This window comes from Caretta caretta, chromosome 14 (genome assembly GCF_965140235.1).
Source record: "Caretta caretta isolate rCarCar2 chromosome 14, rCarCar1.hap1, whole genome shotgun sequence".
In the NCBI taxonomy this organism is placed as follows: domain Eukaryota; kingdom Metazoa; phylum Chordata; order Testudines; family Cheloniidae; genus Caretta; species Caretta caretta.
In genome coordinates, this window is record NC_134219.1 from 36,957,238 (window position 1) to 36,971,240 (window position 14,003).

Sequence of the window (14,003 nt, forward strand, 5' to 3'; positions counted from 1 at the left end):
TGTGAGCAGAGAATCTCTACTGTCCATTATCCTTCTAGGTCAGTACATATGGATATTTAATCTTTGTTTTGTATCTCCAAGGTTGTTCTGTTCTAGATCTAGGCACCAACTCTCTCTGTGTTTTCCTTCAAGATACAAGACCCTAAAGGCGGAGATTTGCCTGCACTTTGAGGGAAAAAGTAGACCATCATTTGGGAGCTTAGAAGAATCCTAGTGTCAGGATGGCCGAGTAGTCTAAGGCGCCACACTCAAGGCTCTATCTTCCCCTCTCCTGGGTATTCTGGCCTCTGTATAGAGGCGTGGGTTCAAATCCCACTTCTGACACATCTTTTTGGGGGGAAGGATAGCTCAGTGGTTTGAGCATTGGCCTGCTAAACCCAGAGTTGTGAGCTCAATCCTTGAGGGAGCCATTTAGGGATCTGGGGCAAAAATTGGGGCTTAGTCCTGCTTTGAGCAGGGGGTTGGACTAGATGACCTACTGAGGTCCCTTCCAACCCTGATATTCTATGATTAATCCCAACCCTTGGTCCTGCATATTTAGCTCCCAGCCAGCAGTTTCTCCCTCTTTCGTTTCTTTTGGGCTAACTACAAATAGCGTCATGTCTCCTTTTCATGTCAGAAACATCTATTGACTGATGATCACATTTCCCCTGCTTGGAACTTTCCTGGCTTCTGCACTACCCCGGTGAAGTGGGCTAGCGAAAGGATCTGAGTCCTCGCTCCCACTTCCTCTATCCAGAGGCCTCCCTGTCCTTGAGGACTCCCCTTCCACTCTCCTGTCTGGCAGAGTCCTCATAACCCCAACAAGGCTGGGCCCAGGATTCCTGGGGGGCTTGACACCCAACCTTGCTGTGGTCACCTAGTACAGGGGCTAGGGTGTCCCCACTCTGGAGTACTCTCTCTGCACTGGGCACTTCCCTGACCCACTGATCATTACATACAATTTAAAGCAAATACAAGTCATTTAAATCAACAACTAATTTTAAAAAGAATAAGGAAAAATGGGAAAGGTTAAAGGAAACACATCAACCCGCTCTGTGGCAGGGAACATCACAAACAGTGTCTCTGGAACTTCAAGGCAGTTCACAGTCTGTTCCTTGTAAGTTCCAGGCCTCCTTCTCAGGCTCTGACTGTGCTGCAGGGATGCTGTGGGTTGGACACTTGCTCTGGTGGTGGCCACACACTCTCAGGCTCTAGGTGGCAGGGCCCTTCTTCCCAGCGTTGCCCCCGCCCTGTCAGGGTTACCAACCCCGCTCTGAGTCTGGCCTGCAGAGCCTCCTGGCTCAGATATCAATCAAACTGTGCTGGACCTGCTGCCCAGGTTCCCCCCTCACTCTCCCCAGCTGCTCACCACACCCAGCTCCGGACTGCTCCAGCCCCAGCTCCAGCTCCACTCTGTCTCAGCTTCAGCCCCACTCTGCCTCAGCACGGCTGTGCTCTGCATTCAGCTCACTGGGCTGCTTCTCTGGCCGCTCTGGTTACTACAGCTCTCCTCCCAGGACAGGTCTGCTCTGCAGGCTGCTTCTGTGACTCTGCTCCCAGCATTAACCTGCTTCCTGGGCTGCTTTTCTGCCCCCTCTGGCTCTGGTTGCTGCAGCTCTGCTCCCAGGGCAAGTCTGCTCTGCCTGGGCTGTGCCTCTGGCTTTGGTGCTGCAGCTCTGCTCCCAGGACAGGGTCTGTTCTCTCTGGGCTGCTTTTCTGGTCTCTCTGGATCTGGCACAGCTCTGCTCCCCAGCTCAGCTTGGGCCACTGCTTTCTCCTTAGCTCAGCCCCACTCTGTCTGACCCATGCAATTCCAGCTCACCCAGAGGAGGACGGGACTTCCCTGGCCTCCTGATTCCCTGATTAGCCTGCCCGCCCTGTCATTCAGGTTGACCTGAAGCATTGGTCTCTCCCCATTGTTCCTGGGGACTGTCAGTCTCAGGGTCCTGATTTCCCATTGACCCTTCCCCCTTTAGTACTGGGAGCTAGCAAGTAAAACACCCCCACTGAATGTTAGTAAGGGGGCTACAGTCCCCTTACAGTTTTTTTTGAGCTAACTACAAATAGCCACATGTCCCCTTTTCATGTCAGAAACATCTATTGACTGATGATCACATTTCCCTTGCTTTCCTGTCTAGGCAGAGTCAGGGTGTTAGGAATCAGAAAATAATCACTGGAAATTTCTAAGCCAGCCTTTTAACATACAACATCACTTTCCCCTGTTAAAATAACTCTTATTTTTTTCTATAACACTCATTCAAATGATGTTAACACAAGCTCTGAGCTACTAATTTCCTTACTGTTCCCTTCATATTTTTAGCAGAATACATTGACATAAAAGAGAAACAGAAAACAAATTAAAACAATTTTCATTATTAATTGAGGTCATGTCTTCTTTTATATAAAAAAAGTCGGTTTATTACCATCTTGTTTTACTCTCAAGCCTGTTTTTATAAATCATCACTGATGAAGTAACAACGAGTTACAGAAATGTACAAGGAATTAATACAATGTGGTTGAAATCTTCAGCCTGAAAAAATCTCTATGAAAATAAAGAGGGGCTGCATGGAGACTGTGAGAGGGAAGTAGTTATTTGCAGCCCAGTGCAGAGCTGGAGACAATGTAGAAAGAAGTAGAGTACAGATCACTGAAGGGGGACAATCAGCTGCTGAAGAGTTATTTTTTCCCTCTCTTGTCTGGGGTAGAACAGAAGAGGAGAAAAATCCTCTCTCGCTCTCATAGGATAATGGAACCATCAATCTGTCCTCTCTTCATGTTGTATTAAAGCTCAGAGACAGAAAAAGACATTTCCTGTCTAAGATCGTCCTGAGAACAGAGAATGCATTTCAATTCAGGTTGAGAGGATAACCAAAATAATGACACTGTACCTTAAGCAGGAAAATATACCACACAACATGGGGCTCAAACCCACAACCCTGAGATTAAGGGTCTCATGCTCTACCAACTGAGCTAGCCAGGCTGTACTTATAGGGTGGTCCCATGCATAGTGACAGTGTGGAAGGAGCCCTATAGCCATTTGGGCTCTGAGGTGTCTTTTCTGACAGTAACCTTCTTTCCTGGTTCTTTCACCCTGTTCTAAATAGGAGCTGTTACAAGGCTCCAGGCGCTTGAGGGTTCACCACCGGATAGACACAGCATGATGGATCACCCCCACCTCTCTGCTTTACACACCACAAGCCAACTCCCGCTTTAAATAGGGTTGTGTTACTGTAATGAAAGCCAGTTTCACTTTCTCCTTTTCTGCTGCTCTTCATTCACAAACCTGACACCCCCTAAAAGGTGCATTCCCCTACCCCCTCTAGCCTCCTTTATTCAACCTTATATTAACAGAAAAGAGAATAAGAAGAACTCAGTTAATTCATTAAACTAGCACAGTTTCCCCTTTGGTTATGTTAACAAGAGAGATCTCTCAATAGAATAACGTCTCCAAGCAGCAGCTGTGGGGCCTTCGGGGTGTAGCAGATAAAACTCTTTGTCAAAAGGATTTAGGAAATAAAAACAACATGAACACTGAGCTGCCCCTTTCCGTCTCCCTCACGCCCAGGTAAATAGTCCTTCTCGCCTCTAACTAAAACAATTCGGAAATCTCTCAGCCAGTGCTCCTGGCACTTTCCCAGGGTCTGGGAGCCGGGTCTTAGGGGAAATGGGCTGGTTTTGGATTCGAACTATTTGCAACGGGATAAAACTTTAATAATGCAAAACAGCTAACAGAATTAGTTTCATTCCACCTGTTTTTCACTGCAGACATTAAAAGACGTGATCTCAGCTGCTAAGGAAAGAGTAAGACAACCTTTTGGGCCACTGAGAGTCTTTATTCACTTGCTCAAGTGATGTCGAGTCATTTAACTTTCCCCCCATCATCCTGTTGAGATGCCGTTTAATGTGAATGGACCCCTTCGTTCTGTGCTGTTTGTTAGTATCATGCCCTAGAAATAGATGAACTCCTGGAGAGGGCTGTTTGACTGAGCTAATGTGGGAAAGTCACTGCTTCCCAAGAGGGGGCAGACAAGCCGGTTCCCCCCACTCCACACTCATTTTTCCAGGGCATCACATCCCCCTGGGGAGAAGCTCCTCAAAGGAAACGTGTCCCCAGGAGTGTCAGAGAAGGGGATGACTGTTTGCCTTAGGAGGTGCGTGAGGGAAACCTGCAGGTAATTGAGTCAGTCCAGCTTCTGATGAAAGTATATGTGGCAGGGCCGCCCAGGGGATTCAGGGGGCCTGGGGTCTTTGGCGGCTGGGTTCCTTCTGCTCCGGGTCTTCAGGGCACTTCGCCGAAGACATGGAGTGGAAGCACCCCTGCCGCCGAAAACTCTTGTGGGGGCCCCGGCGGCAAATTGCCCCACATGCCCCCCCTCTGGGCGGCCCGGATTTGTGGGGAAGGGCCTGGGACACCCGATGAGGCCGAGGAGAGGAGAGAAGGGGTGTTCAGCCCTTTAGGTGCTTCCTAAGCGCATTGAATTGACAAATTAGGAGTAGGGGTAGGGGGCAGGCAAAGCTCAGGGTCCCTTTACATACAATCAAACTCCTGTCAGGTGGTATCAAAACCCCGCCCTTGGCTTCTGGGACAGAATTACTGTCAGCTCCATGTGTCCTCCTGGAAGAGGCTCTAGGCAGGCAGAAGAAGCTGAGTGGGTTGCGCTGGGGTAAATGATAGCAGAGGAGACTTGTTCCTCTTGAGATTTGTTTGTGTTGCTCTTGTGATCCTGCTGTAGGAAGCTGAAGCTTAAGTGGAGTTTGTTTCAGTAGCCTTTGGTTGGGCTCAGGCTGTGACCCTGAGGTTCCTTCACTCCCTGTTGTTGTCCCTTATGGAGAATGGCCAACTTCACAACTTGGAGACAAGGTAGCCTGAGAAAGCCAAGTAGAGATAACAAAAAGCTACACTACCACTTCACTTGTGGTCTAGTGGTTAGTGCTCTCACCAGCAGTCCCTGGGTTTGATTCCTGGTCAGGGAAAAAAGAAGCTTTTCAAAAGTTATTTCTTCGCTTCTGATTGAAAGAAAAACAGGAGTTTTTCCAGACGGCCCCTACTTCTTCATGGTGCTGGAAGGGCTTTGGAGACCATTTCAAAATGGTTCTCTGGGTGCCTCAGAGCAGAATGTTCCCACTGTGGACCTTTTATACAAATAGAGCTGTGCAAATCACTTATCCTTTTGCTTGTTAGCTAGCCTAACCAAATTATAATAACAATAATAATAACAATCCAGGTTGACCCAAGATTAATTTTTTTCAGTTTTCTTGTTGAAACAAAACTAAAAAAAAAATCATTTTTGTCAGTCAAAATATTTCAGTAAATAAAATATTCATGCAAAAACCTTTCACCCAGCTCTATAGACAAGTCTTCAAAATTAACCAGCTGGAGAGATTCAGGATCATTGGCCTCTTCCATTCCTGAGGTCTAACCGCTGAAGGGTTCTGAGGGTGAACAATAGTGCATACCTTTCCACCTGTAGGATATTGGCTACCATCTTGCTCAGGGGCTACGCATGCAAGGCAATGTGGGTTAGTGTCAGGTCTATTTCTTTCGCTCTGTCCAAATGTCTGCGGAGCGGTGTTTGTTTCACATTGCATATAAAAATAATTTTGTTGAAACCTGGGATCAAGGACAAAATCTCTACTGAGTTCAACAGAAGGAAGGTTTTCTCATCATGTTCTAGCACATGTTAAAAGCTGTGATGGTTCTTAGAGCTTCCAGACACATTGACCAGAATTTTCAGAAGATCTCACTTCTACCACTAGAGCCAGATTTTCAGAAGAACTCAGCTCCCAGTTAGGCACCTAAATTTCTGGCCAGTTTTTCACTCAGTCTGAGCTATTTTGAAAAAAAAAAAAAAACTGGTACAGTTGGTGGTGCTGGCTACTTGACTATGTAGCCTACACTGCAGGAGTTTGAGGTTCACCATTGTTTTCTCATAATGCTGTGTCTGTATTCTGCCTCAGTTCTGGTGTCCATCTTTTATTCTCATAATAAGTCAGCAGGGAGACTAAAACACCTCAGAACTCATAAGGCTCCAGAAAACCTGCAAATTTGGCTTAGGGTGAATGTGTATACAAATCAACTGTGCTGTAGAAGGGCTCTAGGAGTTGAAAGACATGTAGCATCTTGGCCTCTCTGAACAGCTCATAACATGTTAAAGAAAGCTAGGGTGGATAAGGTGCATTCTTTGTAGTGTAAGGGGGGCCGAGTGGTCTGAGGCACCAGACTTAAAGCTCTGCTTTGTTGGGTGTTCTGGTTTCTGTATGGAGGCATGTATTCAAATTAGGGTGACCAGATGTCCTGATTTTATAGGGACAGTCCCTATTTTGAGGTCTTTTTCTTATATAGGCTCCTATTACCCCCCACCCCCGTCCTGATTTTTCACACGTGCTGTCTGGCCACCCTAGTTCAAATCCCATAAATGTTTTCTTCTACCTGAAGAAATGGCTTCATTTCCATCTCCCTTGTAACATTACAACACCAACTGCTAAGTGTTTCTAATAGAGTTGTTGTAAGAGAATTTCGAAAGCAGGCACGCACCGTGCCTTTTGTTTCTACTGATCAATATTTGTTTTCCTTCATTCCAAGCACTTTTCTCAAATACATCTGTATTTCCCACACATTTTGTTCATTATTCTTTCCCTTTATGAAACTGTAGATTCTTAATTTAATTGCCACATAACTCTGCTCATGATTTATGGGGAAACATGGCCTTTTATAGCCCTTTCCTATGCCCTCCTTCCTCTCACTTACATGAGTTTTCTTAGGGGACTATTCACTGATTTATTGCCCTTCACATTTCAAAGGAAGGTTCAGAATCATTTATGTCGGGTTCACTTCCTTGATTTCTGTCTAATTTTTTATTTCACACAGATGGGAAAGTCTGTTTTTGAGCAGTTTAGCACAGGGGTTCTCAACCTTTTTCTTTCTGAGGCCCCCTTCAACATGCTAGAAAAACTCCAGGGCCCAGTAGGTGGGTGGGAACTTGGGGCTCTAGGTGGAAACTCTTGGGCATAGGCATAGTTTGACTTCTATTTTAAGAGGGGTGGGGAAGGCCTGGTGGGACTCTGACTAGCTCTGTAGAGCAGGGCCCAGGGAAGGAGCGCCACCTCCACCCCGATTCACCTCAGCAGGCCACCCACCTATCTGGGGCTGTGTGAGGGCTCTGTTGGGCTCAGAGCTGCCCCAGCACCTCTGACCAGCTGCGTGAGCAGTCAAAGGGGATTGGGAGCCACAATCCCCTGGCACGAGCAGCAGATGGGGGAATGCCATGGCTGCCCACCCCATGGTCCCACCAGCTTTTACAGCCCTTTCCTATGCCCTCCTTCCTCTCACTTACATCAGTTCACTTATGGGACTACTAACTTATGTATTACACCTCGCCTTTCAAAGGAAAGTTCAGAATCATTTATGTCTGATATACTTTCTTCATTTCTTTCTAATTCTTTCTTTCATAGAGATGAGGAAATGTGTGTTTGAGGAATTTAGCTTACCACTCTCTCTTTCTAGGTTGAAGCAGGCACAATTAAAACCTTCCCTATACGCAAATGTCTATGTGAAAATATTTTCTAAACTACGGCAAAGAAAGGTGGGCAGAGTTAGTGATGGGGCAGATTAATAATCAGCTGTTCTTTATGTTGGTGCTTGCTAATTGGCCATTTGGAATTTTAATCAATGATGACAATACACTCAAAAGGTAACCTCAAAATGTGGAGAAGAAATGGTAAGCGAGCTAATAAGTGGTTCTTGGTGTAACACTACAAGTGATGCATGTGAGTGTGAAAGAAGAATTTGTTCATGTGTTATGGGGTGTTTGCTATGTCATTGTAGCCATGTAGCTCCCAGGAAAGCTTGTCTCTCTCCCCAACAGAAGCTGGTCCAATAAAAGCTATTACTCCACCCAACTTAGCTTTTGGTAGCTGCTTTACCTGAGAAATGAGCAAATAGACTCACAGCAGATAAAATGGAACAAAGACATTTAATTCCTAACAGAAAAATGAACAATGCCCCTTTGTCAGTTCCAACCAATCTCTGACAAATCTGCAACCTCTGTGGAGATGACTGTTTTCCAAAAAAGCCAGCTATTAGTTAGACAATATCGCTTCAGAAATATGCATGGAATTAGATTTATGCTGTCATATTGCTGGGCATCCCAGAAACGGAAAGATTCATTGAGTTCAACACACAAGTGAAATGACAGGGGAGGTTAGAGTCAGCCAGCTCTGCCCCTTCTTATACTTCTTACTTTTTCTTCTCTTTCATAAGGGAGAGAGCAGAAAACAGCCATATAGTAATACATTTTGGGAGAGGGGAGCTATATTTCTCTCAACTCTAAGGGTATGTCTACACTACAAAATTAGGTCGAATTTATAGAAGTCAAATTTTTAGAAAGCGATTTTATACAGTTGATTGTGAGTGTCCCCACTTAAAACCATTAAGACCATTAAGTCGGCGGAGTGTGTCCACAGTACTGAGGCTAGCGTCGACTTCTGGAGCGTTGCACTGTGGGTAGCTATCCCAGAGTTCCCGCAGTCTCCACTGCCCATTGGAATTCTGGGTTGAGATCCCAATGCCTGATGGGGCAAAAAACATTTTCGCGGGTGGTTCTGGATATATGTTGTCAGGCCCCCATTCCCTCCCTCCCTCCGTGAAAGCAACGGCAGACAATCGTTTTGTGCCTTTTTTCATGGTTACCCATGCAGACGCCACACCACGGCAAGCATGGAGCCCGCTCAGCTCACCGTCATCATACGTCTCCTGGTGCTGGCAGACATGGGACTGCATTGCCACACAGCAGCAGCTCTTTGCCTTGTGGCCCTTTTCTAAGGCTTTCTTAGTAGCCACTGCATCACCTCAATCAGTTTCCTTTTGAGGAACATTAAAACAAAGTGCAACAAGAAAGTATAATTTAACTCAAATAATCATCACAAATCCTGCAATATCTCTTCCAATTTACCCATCTCACAATGAGACAAAACACAGGCAAACCTACGAACTGGCCAAGCTCACATCCACTCCACTTTTCCATGGACATTTCTCTGACAGCTCCTAGCGACCCATTCAACAAGACAAGAAACCCAAATGCAGTAAAGTCAAGGGAAATTTTCTCACCACACGTTTCACTGACTGGGAAGAGTCCTTTAGAAGAGAAAAGTTTTGCCATTTAATGCCATGGAATGGACAAGGGAAGAAGGAGGGAAAGAGAAGGGAATAAGGAAAAGAAAGTGCAAAAGTAAAATACATCTGGAACATCCTGGGGAGCGGATATGAAAATGGAGGTAATGCTATACAGAGCACTAATTAGACCAGTTATTGAGTATGGATGCCAGGCCTTTGGATCAGTGACGAATACAAATCTGAACTAGATTATATCCACACACACGCATTGCATATCAGGTGGTAACTTCATTACTGTATCTCTGTACTACAGATAGCAGCAGCTGGTGGAAATACCTATAACTCTTAGAATGAAGCTTCCAGGCTTAACCTTTTGGGCCAAAGTACGAGGTAATAGTGAAGATAGCACTAAGCTAACCTTTTAGGACAAAAACTCAAAATTCCCCATGTAAGTAGGGTACAGAAGTGGAAAACGGATCTTAATAAAAAGAAGGGATTGAAAGAGACCAAAATCTATAGCTATGGGAAAATACTCTTATCACTAGAAAAGTCGAGAGAGACATGGAATTATATAATGAAATCAATAAAAGAATGATAGACAAGATGTCACAATTATATTGACTTGCTATAAGTGGGGACACTATTGACAAATACAAATACAGAGGGTTCCAAAGAGGAAGAACAGAGTGGGAACAGCTTCCTGTGTGCCCTCACTTGGACTCAAGAAAGCTGTATGGCTAACTAACTATGTATCCGTCTTTACAGCTGAGATACACAGGGATTATGCTAGCACTAAATCGTGCTTTAGATGTGTGGCCATCCTGTCTGACTCCTTATCAGGGCTGAAGCAGGCAACTCACAGTGGTGAGTCTGACAGCAGAAATTATTTTCTTAATGAAATATGACTGTTAACAGCCAGACTGGTGGAACTGGATATAACCAATGTAATTGCATGGATCCTGTTGCAGACAGGGATAGCAGGCAACGAATTGGCTGGCAAAAAGTGCTATTAATCACAAATTTCAGAGGAACAGCCGTGTTAGTCTGTATTCGCAAAAAGAAAAGGAGTACTTGTGGCACCTTAGAGACTAACCAATTTATTTGAGCATGAGCTTTCGTGAGCTACAGCTCACTTCATCAGATGTAGTGAGCTGTAGCTCACGAAAGCTTATGCTCAAATAAATTGGTTAGTCTCTAAGGTGCCACAAGTACTCCTTTTCATTAATCACAAACAAGTTGACCTCGGGATCCTCTTAAGCAAACTCGAATTTAAACACCTAATCAAAAGTGAGCTAAGGAAGGAATGGCAAGAACTGTGGGCAAATGAAATGAAGGGGAAAAAATTCCGTGAAGAAAGCTCAACAGTTGAAAATCTGGATATAATCCAAGACCATGAGGGGAGCAGCGAAGTGGCTTTATTTAGAATTCTAAGCAGGGCATTGCAGATTAAATAGTCATTTATTTCTAATTAACCAGCATAAAGGTGGCTTATGTTTAACATGTGAGAGGTATAGGAAACTATAGATCCAATCCTTTGGCATTGTTAAAACTGTACCAATGGAATAAGGTATTTTCTTAGAAACTCAGTGGCCTTAAAGTAACAATTTTCCTTGCAAGATCTATCAAGAATACAAAGACAATGGGGACCAATAAAATCAGCTTTTTGGTAATTCTTTAAGAATACTGGGAAGGGTGTGAGACTAAGTCATGAACAAGACACGAAGTACAGGGCATGGCAGTCATTGACTCAGGAAGTGAGTCTGCTACGTCACAAAACCCAAGAAGCGTGCAGGCAACAACGCGGGTCCCTAGCTATCTGCCACGCCTGCCCTGCTGTTTTCTTCTTGGGCTCCCAGTATTTATCCTAGCTCGAACCTGGATTCTGACTCCCGATTGATTCTTGGAACCACGACACCAACTGTGATACCTGGTACTGACCCCGAGCACAATTCCTGATTCTGTCTCCGGCTCTGACCCTCGGCTTGACTCTTGACCCTGATACTGACTCTGACCCCTGGCTTCAGTTCTGGGATCTCCAGTTCCTACCACTTGTCCTGCCTACCTCTGCCCCGCATCCTGACACAGACTATGTGTCGTAAAAATGAATACAGATACTTCCCACGTTCTTCACAGAAGGCGAATCTTAAATTGCTCATGCTTAATTGCTCAAGCACTTTAATACCCCGGTTCAGAAGGTGATATATAAATGCAAAGCAGCAGCCGTTTGGAATTGGGTGCTCACCTCTATTCGTAGGACAGCTTACACTTGAGTCAAACTCATTTCTCAGGGTTTGAGACCAGGTGGGTGAGGTAATACCTTTTCTTGGACCAACTTCTGCTGGTGAGAGACATGTTTTCGACTACACAGAGCTCTTCAGGGTTTGGCAGACAGGACTCCAGTTCCACTGAGGTTCTTGTCTTTCATCATTCTGCAGAAATGGGACTTTCTCAGTAAAGAGACCTGCAGTTACCTGAAGGGATGAGCTGGTGCCTGTGATCTACCCTTGGAAAACGGGCTTCCCCTTCGATTTAATAAGTGTAAATGCTCTCTCATATTTGTATTCTTTCTTCATGCTTTTCAATACAGTCCCACTTCAACCTTTCTCCCACTTGGTTCATTTTGAGTCTCCAAAGCTTTGTAGCTAACAATGCCCAGTGTGACTTGCAATTGTACAGTGGGACTTGTATATCATATTTTAGTCTAATGATTCTTTGTGGAAAATATTTTAGAACATGGACAAACACCAGCTTACATTTTTGGGAGATGCCTAGGATGACCAGATGTCCTGATTTTATAGGGACAGTCCTGATTTTTGGTTCTTTTTCTTATATGGGCTCCTATTACCTCCCACCTTCTGTCCCCATTTTTCACATTTGCTGTCTGGTCACCCTAGAGATGCCTGTCCAAGGTGATGGCCAGTTATAATGTTCTTGCACTGCCCCTTTATTAGTATTCAAGATATGCTGCCATCTAATGGGCATTTTTGAAAATAATTGCCTATATCTCACTCTTATAACATGCTGCCACCTAGAGGCCATTTTACAGTATAACTTTCCCATTATTGACAGGTTTCAGAGTAACAGCCGTGTTAGTCTGTATTCGCAAAAAGAAAAGGAGTACTTGTGGCACCTTAGAGACTAACCAATTTATTTGAGCATGAGCTTTCGTGAGCTACAGCTCACTTCATCGGATGCATACCGTGGAAACAGGTATGCATCCGATGAAGTGAGCTGTAGCTCACGAAAGCTCATGCTCAAATAAATTGGTTAGTCTCTAAGGTGCCACAAGTACTCCTTTTCTTTTTCCCATTATTGTATTGGCTACTGAACTCTATTGGTCACTAATCTGTATTTCTGATGCTACCCTCTCATTTCCTCTACCCTGCTGCCATCTAGTGACAATTTCCAAGCATGACAGTCTGTTGCTCTTCTCTTCTCTAGTGGATTTTTCTTGCTATAGCTGCCTCTTTCTTTAGATTTAAAAGTTAATCAGATCTCATTAATTAATTCCATAAATATTCAGAAACTCCCTCTCCCTTCTGGTTACAGGCTGAAATGTTAAGACTAAATCTAACAATCCTGGTATATTGAGCATTTCAGTGCCCTGTAGGAGAAGGAATAATTTTCACCCCCTCACAAGAGATCAGTTCATGCCATATATTATGAAGTGGAGTAAATTCTCTCTTAGTTTTCTGTGATGGTGATGGTGACATGGTGAGGGACTGGCAATGCCTTCTCTGATTCCCGAAATTAACTATGTAGCAGTACTAAAACACAGCTCTTTGGAGGGTGGATCTTAGGAAGGGGTAAAACCAGGCTAATGTGCAACCTTAGCTGGGGAGTGACCCTCCACACTCCATAATGAGTGTGGGATGATAATACAGGAACAAGAAAGGCACTGGGTGAAAAAAGATGCTGTCCCTGAACTCAGAGTCTAGAAACAATCTGGCATGTGTGATCCGGCCTAGTAAGATTCTGTCACCACTCCCCACCTCATTGTAACACACACTGAGCCAGATCCCCAGCTGGTGTGAATCAAAGTAGCTCCATTTCTGTCAGTGGGGCAGATCCACAACTGAGGACCTGTCAAAGACATGGATCTCAAGCTCCATCTCTGTGAAATGTTGCTATGAACGCTGACTGGCACTGCGGTTGGAAGGTGAGGCTAAAGCTCTTAATATTCACCTGAGGAAGAGCTCTGTGTAGGTTGAAAGCTTCTCTCTTTCACCGCCAGAAGTTGGTCCAATAAAAGATATTACCTCGCCCATCGTGTCCCACTAATACTCAAAAAGCACATTCATGCCCCTGTTTGGAAGGTGGTATAGAAATGCAGTCAGGAAGACAGTGCTCACCTGTAACTACAGGTCAGTCCAAGCTTGAAACAATGAGCTCTTATTTCTCAGGGCTCAGCAGCAAGAACTCCAGTTCCTCAGCTGAGGTTCTTGTCTGTCCTCTCTCTGCAGAATCTGGATTTTCTTAGTGAAGAGACCTGCAGTTATCTGAAGGGATGAGCTGGTGCATTTGGTCTTAGTTTGGAAAAGGGGCTTCCCCTTTGATTTACATAGTGTAAATGCTCCTTGATATTTCTTTTCTGACTTCACGCGTTTTAATAAGGTCCCACTTCAACCTTTCTCCCACTTGGTTCATTTTGTGTCTCCAAACTTTGTAGCTAACAATGCCCAGTGTGATATGCAATTATACAAGTCACACTGTACATCTTTTTTAGTCTAATGATCCTTTGTGGAAAATATTTTAGATTATGGACAAACACCAGCTTTCATTTTTGGGAGATGCCTGTCCAAGGTGTTGGCCAGTTATAATAAACTTGCACTGCCCCTTTATTAATATTCAAGAGATGCTGCCCTCTAATGGGCATTTCTGAAAATAGTGGCCCATATCTCACCCTTAC

General features: G+C 44.6%; 1 protein-coding gene and 2 non-coding genes across 3 annotated transcripts in view; 2 read left to right on the forward strand and 1 right to left on the reverse strand.

Moving 5' to 3' along the window:
* LOC125621822 (olfactory receptor 11A1) overlaps positions 1-14,003 on the forward strand; it is a 109,862-nt gene that overhangs the window by 54,284 nt on the left and 41,575 nt on the right. The window lies entirely within an intron of this gene.
* Positions 216-324, forward strand: TRNAL-CAA (transfer RNA leucine (anticodon CAA)). The gene is made up of 2 exons: positions 216-253; positions 279-324. It is a non-coding gene; the product is annotated as a tRNA-Leu (tRNA).
* Positions 2,890-2,962, reverse strand: TRNAK-CUU (transfer RNA lysine (anticodon CUU)). Its single transcript has one exon. It is a non-coding gene; the product is annotated as a tRNA-Lys (tRNA).